Source organism: Haemaphysalis longicornis, unplaced genomic scaffold (genome assembly GCF_048455015.1).
Source record: "Haemaphysalis longicornis isolate Haplotype H1 unplaced genomic scaffold, Haemaphysalis longicornis Haplotype H1 scaffold_8, whole genome shotgun sequence".
NCBI classification, from domain to species: Eukaryota; Metazoa; Arthropoda; class Arachnida; order Ixodida; family Ixodidae; genus Haemaphysalis; species Haemaphysalis longicornis.
The window spans coordinates 60,179,084-60,199,378 of record NW_027526445.1 but is presented as its reverse complement, the minus strand read 5'-3'; the positions used below and the strand labels follow the sequence as shown (position 1 = coordinate 60,199,378).

General features: G+C 43.4%; 1 long non-coding RNA gene across 1 annotated transcript; it reads right to left on the bottom strand.

The window, feature by feature from the left end:
- Positions 1 to 428: 428 nt before the first annotated feature.
- On the bottom strand, positions 429 to 18,555 carry LOC144149978 (uncharacterized). Its single transcript, XR_013318399.1, has 3 exons — positions 18,496 to 18,555; positions 13,680 to 13,739; positions 429 to 699 (listed from the first exon to the last, which is right to left on the bottom strand). It is a non-coding gene; the product is annotated as an uncharacterized LOC144149978 (long non-coding RNA).
- Positions 18,556 to 20,295: the final 1,740 nt, after the last annotated feature.

Below are 20,295 nucleotides of genomic sequence, written 5' to 3'. Positions count from 1 at the left end.
TCCGCTTGAGATATCGTATTTTAGATCAATCGCACTGTATGTGAAGGATTACAATATTGAACTGCCATTGCCTAGTATAGAGAGCATTTCGTGTGAAAGGTTTCATAATAGATGTTACTTTTTTATTTAAATCGTTTGTCTGTTTTAATTCTCCCAGTTTTTGGATACACTTTTACAAAAACATAGTAACAACATCATGAGACGCCGTATAAAAATTTGCAACTCAAGGTTGACCTACATTTAATACGTTTGTGTTCACTAAATCCCTTAACGTAGCTTGACACCTCCTACACTCACATATTGCAAAGTCAAGTCAAGATTATCCCTAAAGTATTCCCTGTCCCTCAATGATTATAGCAGCTGTATAAAGAAACCCTTTATAACAGTTGGAAAAACGTCATGGCAGGTGCAAAAACAGTGCAAATGCCTTCAATGCACTTCAAAATTTTATTTTTGTATGTGGTAAGGAACGATCCAGCAGAAAAAGCTATATATCGAAAGAGGTATCCTTTTTGAGCTATATAGTTGCTTAATCGTCAGTTTCAACAGGTTGAAAGACAGATCCCGCGCCATCATTGTTTCGATGCATTTTCGGCTTTGCTACATCAACGGAGGATGACTTTGTTGTTATGTCATCATCATCGTCGTAGTCTGTAGCAGCCACCACTGATTCTCTCGCTTGAACAATCAGCCTTTTGCCTGCAAAAGTGATACGAAGGGTAGCATTTTAGGCCAGCAAAAGCCACACAGGTTTTGTGCACTTTCTGAGAGGAACGTGACCCCCCCCCCCCCCCCCGTGTACTTGCTTGGGACCCAATAACGAGTAGAATACGTCGCAAGCACGGATCTCTCTCCCGGCAAACAGTAAAAGTTTTGAAATTTTCGGAGACGCCGTTTTTAAAGCTGTGGTAAATACAATAGTAAGATATAGTGTAGTCAAATATATAGTAAATTGTAGTAAGTATAATTGTAAATATAATCGTATATTTTAAAGTAAATGTATTTCAATATCACTTGTTTTGTGGTGGGCACAAAAAATATTTTATAATAGTTAGAATGACCGGCTTATCGACAGCATAGCCATTAACGCCCCATGCCTCGAAATGGCAGAGTTCGAGAAGCCTGACTACTGCGTGAGCTGTACACCAAGAAATGTACTTCTTCAGTTAACCCTAAAGCTGCATTCTGATTAGGGTCGTTGGTATACGATGATAGTATTTTTAGAGCTACTTACATTAAAAAATGTTGTCTATCAGTTTTGTGTTCGTATATTCATTGACAAATTAAATGAGAACACAAAAATATACACCAGAACATGAAAAAGTACCAAATGTTGGATAGCAAAATTAAAATAATGGCTCACCAGGGAAATATATGGAAATAAACATTTTCTGTCTGTGTTGATGCAATACTGAAACGCTATAATTTAACTTTCATTAAAAGTAATCGTGCTATTTGTTTGTTCTCGTTCGTAATTTTTGTTCGCGCTGGATTTCTCTATGAGTGTACATGTGCCTCTGTCCCTGTCCTTCGATTACACCCTCGAAACAGTGGTATTGAAATGCTTTAATGTAGGTTTATATAGGCAAAGATTTTACGAACCCCACAATTTGGAAGCACAACTATGCTTATCCGTACTGTGTAGCAAAAATAAAACATTAGGCATACTTGAGTCAAAACAGCAATTAATGTTTGCTTGACGTTCGCTATATACAGGGTGTCCCAGCTATCATGCACCAAGATTAAAAAAAAAAGAGCGATGGAGTTACTCGAAGAAAACCTAGTTCATAATGTTTGCGGTACTGTGGAGAAGTGGACAGTATTTTTTTAGTTAATTAGAGTTAAGTAAATATTTGTAATTAATTGTCTAATTCGGTAATTACTGTCCTGATCCCCAAAGTGTCAATGAGTCACTTGCAGGTACCCACAAGGGGCACCTAACTGCGGTATTTTCAGCGAAGAACTATTTGCGTACTCATTTATTCTGGCTGATATAGAAAACCCGCGAATTATGAAAAATACCACGTGACGACGCTCCCTCCGTGTCGTAAAGCAGCACACCCAAATAAGTTGATTGAAAGCAACTGCTTCGCCTGTCACCCGGCCGAAGACACAGCGCATCACCTTGATAATGGCATTCATGGAAGGAGCAGCAACAGCAAGATTCGCGGGGCGCGTGTGCAGATAAGGCACAAATGCGGTCGCGATTTCTTTTTTCTTTCTTTTGTTTATTTCGTTCTGGCTAACTCAGAGGCAGCTTGTTTGAGGGCATTGCTTTACGAAGCGCGCTCACGCGCGCGGAAGCGCCGTCATGTGGTATCTTTTATATTTCCCAGGTTTTCTTCATCGGTCAGAACAAATGAGTACGCAATTAGTTCGTCGCTGAAAATACCACAGTTAGATGCCCCTCGTGGATACCTACAAGTGCCTCATTGGCACTTTAGTGATTAGGACAGTACTTCTCGAGTTAGATAATTAATTACATATAATTAGTGAAGTCTCATTCACGAACAAAATGCTGCCCGCATGTCCACAGTACCGAAAACATTATGCACTAGGTTTTCTTCGAGTTACGCCATTACTCTTTTTTTAATTCTTGGTGCATGATAGCTGGGACACCCTGTATATATATAGTTATACATATATATATATATGTGTAAATATATATATATGTGTGTGTGTATTTATATATATATATATGTGTGTATGTATATATATATATTTATATGTATATACATATATATAGATTAAGGGTTGGCAATAAACAAAACTTCAGAAAGCAAAGGAGGGAATGCGTTTGGTTATAGAAAGATATGAAGGATTTTTTCAGTAGGAAAGAAAGTGGTGAGAAAATACCCGCCGGGTGAAAGGGGTGAAAAAATGCCATTGCTTTACGAAGCGCGCTCAGGCGCGTGGAAGCGCCGTCACGTGGTATCTTTCATATTTCGCAGGTTTTCTTTATCGGTCAGAATAAATGAGTACGCGATTAGTTCGTCGCTGAAAAACCCAAGACGAATTCATCTTGTACCCACGAAGAGGTGTGGTGCGTTGCGTTGGCCATGAATGAAAGGCCGCGTTCGCTCGGCCTCCTTCTGCGAGCGTTACACGGAACCGAACGATCGTGAGACTTGGTAGGTTATACTCCCAATTCAAAGGTTTAACAAGTTAAACAAAGACTCAACCAGACTAAGCGAAGCTTTTGCTTTGCATAACCATAGTTAGGGGAGCTAAGCCACAGCCATTTTTTTTTGAAGTCATATCGGGCCATTCCGCCGTTGAAACCACATTCACTAGGGAACATAGTCAGTTTTTCAAAATACACAGACATAAAAATCCTTGGAAAATGGAGGGGTTACGAGAAACACAAGAGGAGATTGGATCCTCAGTAAATCGTGGAGCCAAATTGTAACACGGGCAGGTGAAGACGAGAGAGAAATAAAAGCAGGAGGTGAGCTTTAAACGCGTTGGTATGCAGATGAGTGGGATTTGCAGATAAAATAGGTTCATCAGGAAACTGAAACGCCAAATGGGTGCGCGTGAAGTGAAGTGATAGAAACCCATGCGAAAAAAAGATAAAACAAACCAGATTTGGCTCTACGAGGGCATTTTTTTAAGATCATATGCTTCGCATTCGTGAAGATATGAAGAAAAAAGACAGAGTGTGCGGGGGAATGTAGAACAAAAAAAAACAAAGAGTTGTAACGTCATGAGACTGCAACTGTTCTGTCGAACAACCTAAAATTTGGTGGAAGAGCAAGCTTTATGAAAATTTGCACCTTCAAGCCAGGCACCTGAGCCGAAAAAAATACATTTCTGAACAGTGCTATCAGACACTTGGGGAAATGTGTTACGTGTACATATCCAGACAAACAAGGTAATTGGCATTTGTTAAACATGTATATAACATGATTAACGATCCCATTTGTCAAAAGTGTTTATAAATTTGGCATTCATTACGTGGAAGGAGGGGCCGATATTATTTAGAGTTTTATAGTGGGCAGGGTGTGATGCGGACTTTATGTGGGCCCTGCGATTTCAATTCTCCGCCTTAACAGAATCTCGGTTTAGATCATGTACAGGACGGGAATTTGCTGCAAGTAACAAATCAAACACCGTGTGCACTGTCCCAGTAAATTTTCCTCTTTATATAAACGAAAAAAGACATGGTGCTTTCGGTCATCAAAGCCCTATGCACCACTGGGCGCAGTTTGCACCAAGTTATTTTGTTGGGTGTGCTGCCTGCTAACTTGGAAGGTGACGACCTTATGCTCAATACAGGGATGAAATAGCGATAGTGGGAGCAAGCAAAGGACACAGGAAGCGTAGAACAACAGGGAGTGAAGACCAATGGGAGTGGGCTTCGCGTTCCAGTCGTCTGAAATAGGACGTTTTTGATAATGAGAAGGAATAGTTCCTGAAATTGTGTATTTTTAACTCATTTCAAGACATCGGAGAAGTCACTCTTGTAGCACAAAGAAAGCGGATGTAAATGTGAAATGGGACGACCCATTATACCACTGTCAAAAGAAGCAAGCACCCCAGAGTGGCGAAATGAAAAAAAACAGAACAGAAAAGAAACGACAGGGTCCTCCCTCCCTTTGAAAGGAAACCACTGCTTACATTGATAGACAGGGAACCGATCCAGCAATCCTGCATAAAAACTCTCGTCCACAAACAAAAAATACACCCTATCCTACACAAGAAGGACGCTATGACAGGCTCAAATTCATCTGGGGAAAATTTAATATCACGAGACCATAGTATACTCCGAGTACGGGATGTACGAAAGCACGAGGCCCCAATTGTCGTGGTTGACTACTCTGGCCCATCTTTGTGACTACATGACCCTCCAACATACAGAAATTAGAAGTTGGAGACATCCTCTTGGCAATCTGAATAGCGGAAGAATAAAATAGATACTTAACGTAATAACACACCCACAAAGAACATTATACAGTTTTCCGAGGGCAGAATACTACGCGCTTCGGTCTGCTATTCCCATCCATAATGCGCAAGGTTCACAACGTCACCTGGACAGCCGGATACAGTGGTGTAGAAGCAAACGACGCACTATGCAAGGGTCACACAAACTGGCATACCATGCTCTTTGTGACCACGACTAGCACACTGCCCTCGTCGATAAACGATCACAACGAATCCTCATCCTATGCCCAGGTACACCTGTCGGTTTGCTACCGCGACGTCTCAATTCCGAAGAATCGAAACGTTGTCTACAATAAACAACCACAGTTATCCGAAAATCAATGTGCGTTAGAGGGTTTGGTAGGAACATCGGACACTAATACAGTACCTTGCAAAAATAGGGGAAACATTCCCACTCTTGCGCGCAACCTAGCCATGTCCAAATTATGTCCAGGCGAGTGATAACGCATTACACGTCTTCCAGCACGGGAGGCAGATTTGACCATGTGGTTACCTCATTATCAGGAGGAGCTGATTGAGAGGAAAAGGGAACAGGCTCTTGTATCAGGTGTCGTTGATTTAGGTTCCACCTTTGAGCACACCTGCAATCTCTTTACCCCATTTTGCTAAACCAGAACTATTTCTTCCTAAACCAAGTTCTTCTATCCCTCCCCCCCTCCCTGCCTCTCTCTCTCTAAAGAAACAAAGTAAACAAAGTCTCTAAACAAAGTGTAAACAAACACGTTGTTTATACTTTGTGATTGAACGTATACTCCTTAGTTTAGGCTTAATGAAACTTGCAGCGGTTTGAGTATGTTCTAGCGGACAACCATGGAGCTCTCAGTTTCCCTCACGTAGATGCACTGACAGCAGATGTGAATTCTCATTTCAGCTGTGAACTACGTAATGGTGAAAAGCAGGTAAAACCTGGCGTAACCTTCGAGTGGTTTCCGCTGCTAATTGCCATATTTGTTTCGCGATAGTTTGAAAAAAGCGAAACTTACAGCCGTTTTTTGCAACCATACACTCCTCGCGGGGCGATGTAGAGCACGCGGGAATTCTGTAACGTTTATAACGTCATTGAAAATAATTATGACAATTAAGGGAAGCACAGCGTAATGATAAATCTCCCTGGCGACCAATTTCTTGATGCTTTTTAGGACCAAGATTAGATCGACATATACACAGCAAACACCAGAAAGTTGGCTTTGCGGCAACATATAACGTGTGGACGCGACTGTTTCTCAACACACGCTCTCGACGCTAGCAGCCGGTCATCGCAATTCAGTATGTAACACTCCACCTCTAAAAACATTCACAGAGAAACTTTCCTTACTTTCGGGAATACGTATGGATATGTCTGGTGTTTCATCTACGTATCGTAACGGTTCAGGAGGCGTCGATTAGAAGTGGTTCTAGCTGCACCGAAAAGATGCGTTGTTGGCCGACCATTGCAGGCGGTGTGCTGGATGTGACCCATCCCTTGGTGCCACACCTGTCTTAGGCAGCGGGCGCGACCAATTGAAACGAGAAATTTCTAAGGCCTTCCATATTCGCAGGGAGTGAGATACTTGTATCAGCATACCTTCCGTCGCTCTTAGGGCAAAACAGCTAAGCTTCTTGCAAGGGTGCATGCGCGGGACGTAGCTTGGCCGTGTGGGTACTACGCCTCTATGACTGTAGATTGTTTTTTATGAGTTTTTATCATTTATAAGTGTTACCTTTTTCCAGTGTCTGTTAGCGTTATCGTATATTACATGTCTCAAGTAAAAGATGTTCAGTTGAAGTCTACCGATTGTCATGTCTAGGCGTTGCGCTGCTGAGGACGAGGTCGTGGGTTCGATTCCCGGGAACGGCGGCCGCTTTTGTGATGGAGTCGAAAAGCAAAAAACACCAATGTGTACGAGATTTCGACGCACGTTAAAGATCCCCAGGTGGTCAAAACTAATCCGGAGCCCTCCACTACGGCGCGCTTAATTGCCTGCGTTGCGTCGGTGCGTTAAACCCCACAATCAATCAATCAATAAATTGTCATGTCTACTGATTTCTAGGTCCCTGTCCGCTTTTCGCTGGTAAACCCGATGAGGCTAGCATTCCAACGCAACATAAAAGCAAAGTTGCTTCTTAGAAGCGACCTGAATACAGCAACGAAATGTTCTTTTTTAGGTATTTATACCAATCACAGTGAATATTGCGGGTCCCAGTAGGCAGCGAAATACGTTTAAGAACGAAATAAAAACGGAGTACGTCTTAGTTAAACGTTTTTTGTTTGTTGCCGCTGAAATCGAAATAGTAATAGCATAATCCAGATGTGCCACGAAGATTTCAATGTACCCCATGAATCACTCAACATAATTTTCTTCCAGCTTTTTTCAATCTGAGCCAGTGTTACGTGCACTAGAGATTGATTCGAATACCAGAAAATAGAGCGGCCACCCGTTCTACCTACTTAATAGCCTTGGCTGTACCGAACTGAATTAAGACTGTACGTCCGCATAGGAAACACGCACCCCTGCTTTTAAATTGAACATCATTTATACGCAGGACATTTTGCAACGGCGTATTATCCGAAAGACCTACTAAATTACTAGCTCCGGCCGGATAGGACGGCCGCAGCAACGGCTCACCGCCAGCAGCCAATCGCGGAGGCCGTGGGCCGGGAAGTGCGACCGTACCCACACAACGCTACTCCTTTGTTCCTGCTGGGGCTCCTACTAGGCGCACCGATGCAACTCGGCCATCGCTCACGTGCTCCGTTTATTTCTGCGCGGACCTGTGCACCTCTTTACAATATTCCTTAATGAGATTCGTTCACATACATTGCTTTATTTTGTTAAATGTTCATTCACGCTTCAACGGAGGGTATGTCAGGACGCTCTTGATGTCCTCAATCAGTGAGCTCCCCATTCAGTTTTCATATAGAAGCTGGGGGATCATTCACGCTTCGACGGAGGGTATGTCAGGACGCTTTTGATGTCCTCAATCAGTGAGCTCCCCATTCAGTTTTCGTATAAAAGCTGGGGATTTTATCCATTCAGTTTTTATATAGAAGCTGGGGGAACATCGCCTGTTGCACTATCAGCAACCAGCGTACAAATTTCAATAGCCTGGGTTTTTTTGTTCACACGTTTGCTAAGCGGCCGCCGCGAGTGCTAGGCGGAAGACGGGGTCTTCGTGAGTAGTAAGAGTAAAGCAATTCTTGACTGCGATCAAAACCAATAGACACACTGTGCCGCTGTTGTCAAACCCACGTATTTCTGAATTTTGGCCGATTGTTGTCGATCCACGGGGTAATGCAGCACAAAGAGGGAAAGCACAAATTGCAAATCGTTGGTATGGACAGTACTTTTACTGTCGGAAAGCATTACCGCAGTGATGTTGGGACGCCGGATTTTAAGCCATTTTCTATTCTTCTTTTTGCGCGCCAATCGCACTATTCTTGTATATGAGCAGAAATTTGGGGTTAAGAAGGAGTTTTGTGCTCTTGGTATGCTGCCTATAAACGCCCATTTTGGCGTTGGTATCTAATGGCCTATGCGATATCTAGAAATGTCTATTTTTAGGGCCTCTTTTTAATATCAGTGACTGCATGAACATAAACTCCTCATGTTTCACATTCAGGTGGAGTATACAATTGATTGATTCATTCCCGTGCAGCGTTGACTGTTCAGAACTCTACAGGGCTGAACATAGTCCTGCAGTTTTAGCAACTCCCGGAAAACAACTGCTTGTTCAAGTAGAATGGAATGCTCTTTCTTATTAAGAGAGACGCATCATTTTGAAGAAAAATCTCTATATGGTGTTTGGTATTGTTTCCACGATTTCATCTAAGGTTTCTTGGCTTCGTTACTGGTCATTCCAAACAGAATTCTTCAATAATAGCCGTAGCTTCCTCGTATCTAGAAATATAGTAAAACTAAATTAACGTTTAGCGCAATGCTTGAGCCCCACACATGCGTTTATTAGGACGTCAGTAATACATTGAAGAGCCTAGGACGAAAGATTACTACGCACCTGAGTTTCCTTATGCTATAATATTCGAATTCCCGCTGGGCTCTGAAACGCGCGTTTCAATCGCACATATGTGTGGCCGCTAAACACTTTTTGGAAAACCTTCTTCATGTTTGTTGAAATGCATTTGCCGATGTTGCAATGTCTTGATTGTCCAGTATAAATATCACTACGTATTAGAAACTACCCGAAGTTGTACCGAACAAGGCTGATTTAAAGCGGAATTTTTCTTGCAGGATAGCCGTATTTCGTGCGTTTATTATTTGTCTCTTTTTCTGTTTCATCGTAATTAGATACCGGCAGACAGATTTACAGGGACAATTTTAGGTATGTATTCCCATTGGTCAAGCATTTTTTTACATGCCTGTTTTACTAATACGACGCTCAATCATAAGGCAGTCGCTGTTAAACATGAACGTGATGTATGCGCTGGTATAGTTAGGCCAGTGGATCCCCAGTGGCAGTTCTATAGGATAGCCTAATGGCAATATTCATCTCTTGTCGCCTTTTTGCTATGAATAACTATAACAATTTCTGTTTTGTTTTTGTAGATGTAGGTCGCGCGCGTCTCCGTTTTAATGTTTACATAAATTCATAGTACCTATGTTCCCGACGTTCGAAGGTTAAAACGGTGTTTTGACAGCCTATTTTACGCGCCGAAAACACGCCTTTTATTCGTAAAATTCGAGCTTCCAGTTGATAAGAAAGGCCAGTGGTACGGTGTGAGCCGTTGTGAGGGTGGGTGCATTTCCAGCAAGCCAGGAGGGCCCGTTTACAGGCTGGGGCACTAACAGGGCCATTACATTGCTTAGAATGCGTGGCTGTAGTTCCGGTGGCCTAAATCGGAGCACCTAACGCAGGGAACAGTTACAAACCTGCGGTGTGTCGTAAAGTTGCTTGATGGCGGCCAAGAATCACGCCCCACTGGGTCATATGCTGTTGCCATAGTTCCCGTTAAACAAGCTCAGCTAGAAATACGTAAAACCTGGAAGTTCATGGCAGGTGCGATTGGGGAACGTCTTTGAAACTACAGTGCGTTTAGGTTCCCATAATTGCTTTGCCTCCTATTGAAGGTAGCAAAGAGCATGCCAGCCTACGCACAGTTGTGATTTCCGTGGTACTGCCTGGCTTCCACCTCCGAAGTCCTTCCCGTCATCGACGCCTTCTTGATAAACTCAGTGATGGTACGAAGACATTTTCCCACCAAGCTGGAAAATATTTTTTTTTACGTACGGCATGGATAAACGCAGCTTGTTCTCCTCACCCATGATCGCGTCATGGAGTGCAAAAGAGCGGACAGTTCCTGGTGATACATGGAACGCCTCTAATTAGCTGTGACATTTTGGGAATGTAGTGCGGCCTAAGCCTATTGTCTCAGGTCGTCCCCGCAGAATTATCGAGACGCCGGAGGTTTGGAACGTCTTTTCATCGTTTTCATACCAGTGATTCGGGATTTCGTCGCGTTGTGCTTTGTACAAGGCTGACCGCACGCATTCAAAAGTTTAAAATCACTCATACATGCCCTGTTCGCGTTTTCTAGATTGGCCAGGACAAGCTTCATGCCCCCACAGCTGCGGATCGTGCCTGCCACCGGAACTTTCCATGCCAACTACCATTCCTTCCAGTGCCTACCATAGAAGAAGTACTCGTGGAAAAGAATACCCTCCATCGAGTGACGCATGCTTTATTTCCACCGCGTGAAACTGTCCTCCCTAGTGCACTCGCTCGTGGGGAGAATGTCGTGATGTGGAGTCTTCGGGTAGGGGTGGCTTTATCCCCACCAGTTACACACCCTTGTCCGGCCCGCTATCACGCGCCGTTTGCGGTCACTTGCCATTTCAGTGTGCTTCCTGCGTCAGAAGCTCATTTTGGACAGTTGCTATGGATTTGTACTGGTCCTAGAGACACCCAAACAAAATACCTACGAGGTACGAGGCTTCATCCTGGGAGACCCCCTGATCTCAAGCGCTGCACATGGAGGCCCCAGCTTCAGTCTCTTCTCGCATTTTGGCCAGTAACTGGTGCAGTGCGGTATATATGAAACATTTTCTTATGCCGTAGGGCAATATCAGACCCCAAAAACGCCTATTGGTAATTGTCCAGGCTGCATAACACAGTGTACAGCTTCCCCACGTCGGGGAATCCAAACGCAGAAAGTTCCCGAAATCCGTACTCTGCAGTACCGACGATGCAAGTGGGCGGGATCCGCTTCCCGCCACTTTCTTGGCTTTCAAAGTACTTGTAATTATTAGCGCTTCACTTTTTTTCTGAATTTCTCGGCCTATCTTTCCCTAATTTTATTTACATAAAATGCTATATACGTATGTATAGTGCTTGATTAAGGTAGGGGATATGGGGGCTTTAGCATGGGCCGCACAGCTTCCAGGGGCCCCCTGCATCCGCGCCCCGCTCGACTATTTGTAAAAAGAAATGTCGATGAGCACGTCTTTGCGTAGCGGCTAGGTTGAGATCCCTGCCATCCGATAGAAATCTGAAAGCCATGGCCTCAACCTCAACTGTACACAGATAGGGACTAATCCGTGACGTGTATGGGCGAGTCGCCGCAGCCCCGAACCTTATGATAGAAAGCACTCGCGTTCAGTATAATGCAATTATTTTAAATGTGCTCATACGTTTCAGAGAAACTTCCCGGACTGAACAAAAAAGGAAGCTGACACTAATGTGTACCATGTGAAAGTAGCGAGGGTGAACGCAACCTTTACGAGCATCAGAACGGTTTATATACACGATCGGACCTAAACGAACGAACGGAACATGAGATCTTAAACTAGGTTTTATAAAGTGCAACGTGTACCGTGTCAAGTTTTTTTTTTTATCAAAGCAGGTGCCGTAATCCTCTCCCCACAGCCACAACCGAGTGACTAAGCTGTCGGAATCCCGGGTAACTAATTCGGGGCCATAGCCTAGTGGATACGACGACTAAGTCCATTGATCTACCAGACACAGGTCCGAATACTGCCGGAACCGGTGATTTTTTTATATAACACTGTTATGCTGAGTTTATTGAAACACCGGAATCAACGAATTGCTAAAAAGCTCCAAAGTAGTAAGCTTTGTACACTGCTTGATGGTGTAAATAAACCTACTAAAAGAAGTCCCAAGCCCTGCTACGCTCTTTCCGGTTAAAAGCGTTTCGGTTCAGTCTTTTTGTTACACGGGCCTTTATGTGCACGGATGTGTCGGCGCAAAAAGGGGTTCAGGCGTGAGCATATTTGACTTATTTCCGCAGAACGTTCGCTACTTTTTAAAACGAAGTGACATTCAATGTAAAAACGACAACTTGAGCACAGTCTTACTGGATGGAAAATCTGCCTACACAGTCTTTAACAGAAACTTCAAAGTACAGCGTTTGACAAACCTCCACAGCTATCACAACCTTGTCAGTCAATGTAGTTGGTTTGGGAAGCGCATCAGTGCGATCTCTACGAACTTGTTTTCCCTACCTGGAGAATTTTAGTTTCCTCAAAGAATAGCGGGTGGTCGTCTAAAATATTACAGCAAGAAAAATGTGTTTATCGTATTGTTTCTATTGATCTAAGGTTATCTATTTTCGTAAAAAACTGTGAGACCAAACACTGCTTTCTAAAAACTGTTTCTAATTAAAGACTGCTTAGGCTATACTATCTGCCAGACGAATTGAAATCTAGCATTTATGTCGATCGTAAGGGAACTGCTGAAAGATATTTCTTTTAATCACCGAAGTGTGAATTTGGGAGTGCGAAAAGCTATAAGGGGACGTCTTAAATTTTTTATTTGTTCATGTTTTGTCTTAGCGCTAGATTTTTTGATTTTTTACCAAAGTACATTGGGGGAACGATGTCGTTCTTTGTTCCCATTTTTTCGCAAGTGATTGAGTCTGACGGGACTGCTTTTTTTTTTGTATTGATAGTGAAGGTTTATGTAAAAGCGAAGTCATTGTACATGATTTGTACGGCTATTTCTATGTTGAAAGGCTACGAATATACATGTGTTTTGTTGAATTTTATTCGCCTATAACAAAGACTAAAGTGTTTGTTTAGAAATAAATGCTCTCCCGTTCTTTGGCCTGTCGTTCGTGCAAATGCGGCATTTCAAATATTGTGAATTTGTGATGGACTGGCGAATAAACCACACTGACGTGCACATAAGGTAAAGATCTTTAAAAAATATTACAAAGGAAGATAAGATATCACTTTTCGGAAACCATAAATGTATGTAGATTTTTTTTTACTCATCATTGAGCGTAACATGTGGTATTCGAAGATTCCAACGTCTTAATCCAGTCATCATTATCGTCATTATCGTCATTAAGGGCCCCATGATTAACTCAATGGGCCCAAAGAGGTAGGTACCCCCGAGTCCCGAAATTCCCTAATCCGGCACTGTGTATGTAAACCTACTCGGCGTTTGTATTTTTAAATAAAATTCGGGGGGTCGACACTACAACTTTAGTCCCCTTATATAAATAATAAATTTCTAAAAATCATCATGATGATTATATAGTGTTTCACTACGACAGGGACTACTGAGTGACTGGAGAAAACTTTACGTTTAACTAAATTACGTGCCTCAATTATTTCAGTGCGGGTCTACAAGACGTTGATAGCAATTCAAGAGGTTCTTTAAAACTACATAATGGCAGTTACAACGATTTATTTACTTTATCAAGTGTTTTAAATTTTGTACTTTTTCGGTAGTAGGGTGTCATCTTTTTGGTTTTAAAAAAATGAATGTCTAGTACGAACCTTCGTATCCGGCTTCAACGGCACCTTCTACATGCGGTCGAGCGAATACCTGCGAAATTGCTGCATGCAACAATTTACGTCATTATCCAGCAAACAACAATTTTTCAGTTGTAACGGTTAACATGTACCACATTCTTTACAATGCATAGGATTGATAACAGTAAAGCAGGTCTGTGCAGCTTTAACAGCAAAACAGCAGCAGAACATGTTCTAGAAAAGCAGAAACTACACAAGAAAAAAATAAAGGGGTTTCTGTGAGGTGGCTTGGAAAACCTGACTGAATACCCAGATATATATATATATATATATATATATATATATATATATATATATATATATATATATATATATATATATACACATATATATATATATATATATATATATATATATATTTATATATATATATATATATATATATATATATATATATATCTATATATATATATATATATATATATATACAGAAAGAAATGCCAGCAGTCTACAACTCCAATGAAGGCATAGGGGAATGGTTAAGTATTTTTTATCATTAGTGACGTTACATTTTGTTTTCATTAATTACGTGAGAAAGAAAGAAAGAAAAACGCGCCAAGGACCGAACCCACGCCTTTAAAAGGCGTGGGTTCGGTCCGTACTTTGGGTGCGTGTTTTTGATATATATATATATATATATATATATATATATATATCTATATATATAACACAGAAATAAGGGTTGGCAGTCGAGAAAACCTCGGAAAGCAAAGGGGAGGATGTGGTAGATCATTGAAACAGATTAAGAATTTGGAAAGAAAGAAAGAAAGTGAAGAAAAAATGCCCGCCAGGTGGGATCCGAACCCACGACCTCCAGAATACCGGTCTGGTGCACCAGACCGGTATCGCACCAGACCGGTATTCTGGAGGTCGTGGGTTCGGATCCCACCTGGCGGGCATTTTTTCTTCACTTTCTTTCTTTCTTTCCAAATTCTTAATCTGTTTCAATGATCTACCACATCCTCCCCTTTGCTTTCCGAGGTTTTCTCGACTGCCAACCCTTATTTCTGTGTTATTTTCAACGAGCCCCTCATTTCCTATATCTATATATATATATATATATATATATATATATATATATTGTCGCGCGCCTCCATTCCACCGCGGCCACACCGTCGTGTGCCACACCGTCCACGGCCGACACATCACCTGAAGACAATAATTCCTCGCGAAATAGAGGCCATATTTCCGGCTATCTCGCCTCAATACGGCCTTGCCCGAAATGCCCCGACTGTAGCACTCATCCAGTTTGTCGCGCGTGAAGAGGTTGCCAACCTGGACATTCATCCTGTGTGTGCTCCGAGGTGCTCGCACACGCCTGAGAGTTCTGCCACTCTCTTTTCACGGAGCGAATGCCACGCCGTTACAACGCCCTACCCAGTTACCGCCGCCGCAACCCTATGGAATGGCGCAACGCTGATGACCGGCCAATCTGCTTCAATTGTTCTCGCGTTACACATGTGGCTCGCTACTGCCTTTACCACTGGTCATCGCCTCCGCGACAAAGGTTTCCAGATACGACCGATTGCAGCGACAGGACCCACCAATTCAAGCTTAGTTATGAGCAACGTGACGTTTCCGGCAGTTCCCGAATTATTCGTTTTGTCCGCTCCTTGTCCCCACAACGTCGCAAGTCTCGCTCGCCCCAAATCCGCCGCCCTTCGCCGCCTGCTTCTTACGCAACAACCTGTCCTGGGATCTAGCTTATGCAGCACTCGGAGGTGATGCTGCATTTTCGACCTGGCCCGAAAATCCTCTCTTAACTATTACGACGAAACAAACTCTGTTGGAAATTGATGTTGACAGTATTCGTGTGGACGCCTTAATAGACACAGGTGCGAACATTTTGGTTTTGAGCTCGCATCTTCGCCGCCACCTGCATAAAGTTATGACGCCTGCTCCGTCCAACATAGTACGAGTCGCCGATGGCCGGAAGCCTGTCGTAGCTTGGCTCTGCACATCTCGAGTTGGCATCGCCGGACACCAACTTCCAGCCCTATTCACCGACCTGGACACATGCGCTTATGACATTATTCTTGGACATCACTTCCTTACTGACCACGCCGCTTTCATCGACTGCGCTGCCGGTATCCTTCTCCATGATGTGCCGATCGCGCCTGTGTCCGCCACTGAACTTTATCACTGTCTTTGCTCTGCCGAACACATCCGCGTTGCTCCAAAAGATATACCCTACGTTCCTTTGTCCCCGTGCCCAAACTTGGTAACCTTGGTGTGGCTCGGACTTACGACCGCGTGCGTCGGCGCTTTTACTGGCCGGGCCTTTACCTGTCTGTGAGGTGATAGGTTACGGCTTGTGACCTTTGCCAACACCGAAAAACGCCTCTTTTGCTTCCACCCGGCACCTTTCAACCAATCAAACCGGCACCTTTCAACCTTTCAACCGGCACCTTTCAAAATCATTTTAGGCGTAGGATTGGTCCTTCTCAGACCTTTCCCCTTGTCCCGGTCGAAAAATTAGTGGATTGCGGTAGGAACCGATTATACAATGCGTTATACTATCACACGTGCCCTCCCCACCAGATATGCCACAGACGTAGCCGACTTCCTCCTACACGATGTAATTTTGCACCAACGGGCTCCTCGGCAACTGCGTACGGACCGTGGGCTGCTGCTTGTCCCAAGTTATTGATGACCTCCTTCGTTCCTGCCGTGCCAAGCACAACCTTATCACCGCCTATCACCCTGAAACAAACTGACTTACTGAACACTTTAACAAGACGATGACGGATATGCTCGCCATGTATGTCTCCGCCGACCACCGTGACTGGGAGGTGCCACTACTCTACTTTACTTTTGCTTACAATTCTTCTCGCCTCGACACTACTTGCTACTCCCCTTTCTTCCTTCTTTTTGGGCGCGGCTCCACCTTGCCATTGGACACCATGTTGCCTAACTTGGGGACGTTGACAACCCAATATGTACGAGACGCGGTAGCGCACGCTGAGTTGGGCCGCCAGGTTGCCCGCACCAGGATATCGACAGCACAAGCAGCCCAGAAGGGGCGCTATGTCCTGCACCACCACTATGTGTTCTTCGCCTGTGGCACTTTAGTACTCCTGTGGACCCCACCCCGCCACGTCAGTCTGCATGAAAAACTGCTCTGCTCTTGCTCGGGCCTCTTCGGTATCCTACGCACGGTCAATCCAGTGATGTACGAAATCGGACCCCTCACATCTTCGCCGTCATCTCATTCAAAATCGCAACTTGTGCGCGTCTCCCGTCTGAAGCCGTACCATTCCTGTGATCCAAGCTGCCTCTAACCTTGTTCCATCGTTTTCACCGGGCCGGTGCTCCACCACCGGAAGTTATGTCATGGGCTCTTGCACCTTGGCAGGCGAAAGGACTTCAATGAAAGAGTGAAGATGATTAGGCTTTCAGTTATTGCCAACCTCTTCTCCAGGAGAACGCGCCACTGCAGATCTGCTCCACACACTTGGGAAAAATGGAGAAGACGACGCTGAAAGAGCCTTGCGGACCCGTGCGCTGTTCCTTGGACATTGAAGCTGCCTCAGCTACCAGCTTGTATTTGCCTGTTATTACATTATATTGCAAACGGTGCCTTCGCTGCCGTGTCACAATATCTATATTCAGATTCGGATCCTACCCAGCGGGCATTTTCTCTCCCCTTTCTTCCGTTTTTCTAAATTCTTTATGTACTTCAATGACCAACCACATTTTCCAATTCACTTTCCGGAGTTTTCTTTACTTCCAACCCTCATTTCTATCCTAATTCAACGAGCCCCTCATTTCCTATTATGATTCGCTACCTGCATAGCCAGGGCCTCTGTTCTGTCAGTCTTTGTGGCATAGGGAGCTGAAGAGGGTTCAACGCTGGTAGGCCTCTCTCGACATGTCCTAGACGCTCGAGTCACGGCCCGGGGGTTACAAGAAGGTCCCCTTCACCCTGAGTAGTCCGAGTGGCACTGGTGTCTCCCCCCTCCCCAAGCGCTCGAAGCAAAAATATCTTAACATCAATACCCCAGAAAGTGGAGGGCAAGATAGCCCCGCCTGTGGCGTAATGGTCATCGCACATGACGCGTATTCTGGAGGTCGTAGGTTGGGATCCCACCCGGGGCGCATTTTTTCTCTACTTTATTTGTGTCTTTCCAAATGCTTGAACAGTTTCAATGACCTGCCACATTGTCCAATTTGCTTTCCGAAGTATCCGTGACTGCCAAAACTCTTTTCTGTCTTCATTCAACGAGCCCCTCATTTCCTAATCTGATTCGCTACATGCATAGCGAGGGCCTCTGTTCTGGCAGTCTAGGTGCTATAGTGAGCTTAAGAGGGCTGAACCCTGGTCGAATACTTTCGACATATCGTCGATACTCGAGTCACGGCCCGGGGGTTAAAAAGAAGGTGCCCTTCACCCCGAGTAGTCCGAGTGGCGCTGGCTGCCACACCCAAGCACAGGAAACAAAAATACATTTACATATATACCCGAGAAAGTAGAGGGGAAAATATTTCTGCAGTAGCGTAGTGGTTATCGCACAAGACGCGTATTCTGGAGGTCGTGGGTTCGGATCCCACGTGACGGCCGTTTTTTTCTCTATTTTTCTTCTTTTTTTCCAAATTCTCTTTTTGTTGCAAAGACCTACCACATTCTAAAATTTGCCTTACGAAGTTTTCTTGACTGCCAACTCTCATTTCTGTATTCGACATATATATGAAATACCATTATGCCTATTCAGTGCTATCTGTACCAGCAGCCCCCATTAAAAACATTCTTTTAAAATTAAGATATAATTGTTTAGCTTACCGAGGACAACTAATAGAATAGCAGCCGTGTTTTTCATGCTTTCCTTCGAAGTGAACACCTTCTTGAAAAATCAACTGGTCCTCAGAAAATAGCTCTATATATACCCATAAAGGGGAAAAACGATCCACAAAGGTCGAGAGAAAATTTTATTCCTGTTGAAAGGTCGGCTGTCTGAACAATGTTTTCGAAGTGACGTTATCTCTAAGAAGAAAGGAAAGGTTGGGGTTAAGAGAGATGATATTGCTTTTACATGAAGACTCACGCCTAACCATCGTTTTAAACTTATGTGCGTTATAAGAAAGCTTCCCTTCTTTGTAGTGTATTTTAAACTGCTAAACGCCATAAAAAGAAACAAAAATTATTCACACCCTCATAGTTACATCAGCTAGAATTTAGCAAAAACATGAACGTGTTAATCCGTTCATTTTACCCGAAATTATAAATGTTCCGACACATACCTACATGGTATTGAAATAAAGGGAACCGTTCTGCTGCTACGCTGTAAAAGGAATTGTAACCAGATTCGAAATTTCTGCGAACGACAATATACATTTACAAATCCGACTTTTCAGTCAATATTTTTTAGATTCTATAATACAAATACAGCTCACGTAAAAGAAAGTAGCTTCCAAGTACTACACTGTGTGCCCATGCTTCTAGATATATAATGTCTGAGGTAACGGAAAACATTTTCCTCCATTACCTTTTTTTTTGTTTTTTTTGCTTGCTTTTGAGAAACTGAAAGCGTCATAAAGTTGTATCTCCAATTCCACAGAACTCGAATACAACGTTTTTGAAAATAAATGTTGCTTGAGAATGTCTTAGAATTTGGCATTTTGAAATGCCAAGCAGCCGCTTCGAGTTACCATTTGACTGCAGTAATATAAATTTTTCTGTGAAGGCACTTCTTCGCAATAATATTTTGCCAAGTATTTTTAGCGCTTTAGCGTTACTAGACTCATTTTTCGACTTTCCTCTTGCAGCTAGACGTCCGCACTATGTCTTGCACATCAAGAATCCGAGGAAGTGCGTCGTCGCTTCCAGTATGAAACTGCAACTAAGGCAGCCGGATGCGAGGGCTCACCCTAATATAAAAATATGGTGCAACGGAATATAGAAGATAAAAATGAGAAGTATGTTACCACTACTCACATAAAGAAAGGATATGCATGCCAGTTGGTGCTGTCTGTCGCAGTAAAGTTCTTGTTGGGCCCTATTGGTTTCAGTAGGCTACGTGGGTAAAGCTAGCTATCTGAGCCTGCAGCTGAAGCCATCACACCAAGGAGCCTCTTCAAAGGAAGTTACGAAATTTAGGGTTAGAGAAAATTACTTGTCGTAACCCCACCTGCGCTTTTAGGATCGCGTAGGATATGGCTCCAGAATAATTTTTATCACCCCAGCATCCAATTTTCTGCACACGGTTGGAAACCGTAAGCGTGGTTTTAGGCTCACAGCGGAACACTTTACCAACAAATCTAACAATGTAGTCTGGCCCACCGGAACTGGTGCCTACGCCCACTTTCATTACCTAAAAAAGGGGTGCAAAAGACTAGGGCTGGTCTGGAAAGAAACTTAGCACAGAAATTCTACATCAAATGAACTAAAATGAGCACACCGTTTGATGTTTTTATACACTGCGTTTATGCATAGTGTGTTTATATGTAACAAGATATGGGTGTAGATATAGGTAATATACGGGTATAATCTGTAAATGCCACCGACATGTTAGAAGGGTTTTAAATAAGTTTGTGAATTGTGGAAATCATATTCCGCTCATTTTGTTGTATATTGGCAAAGTGA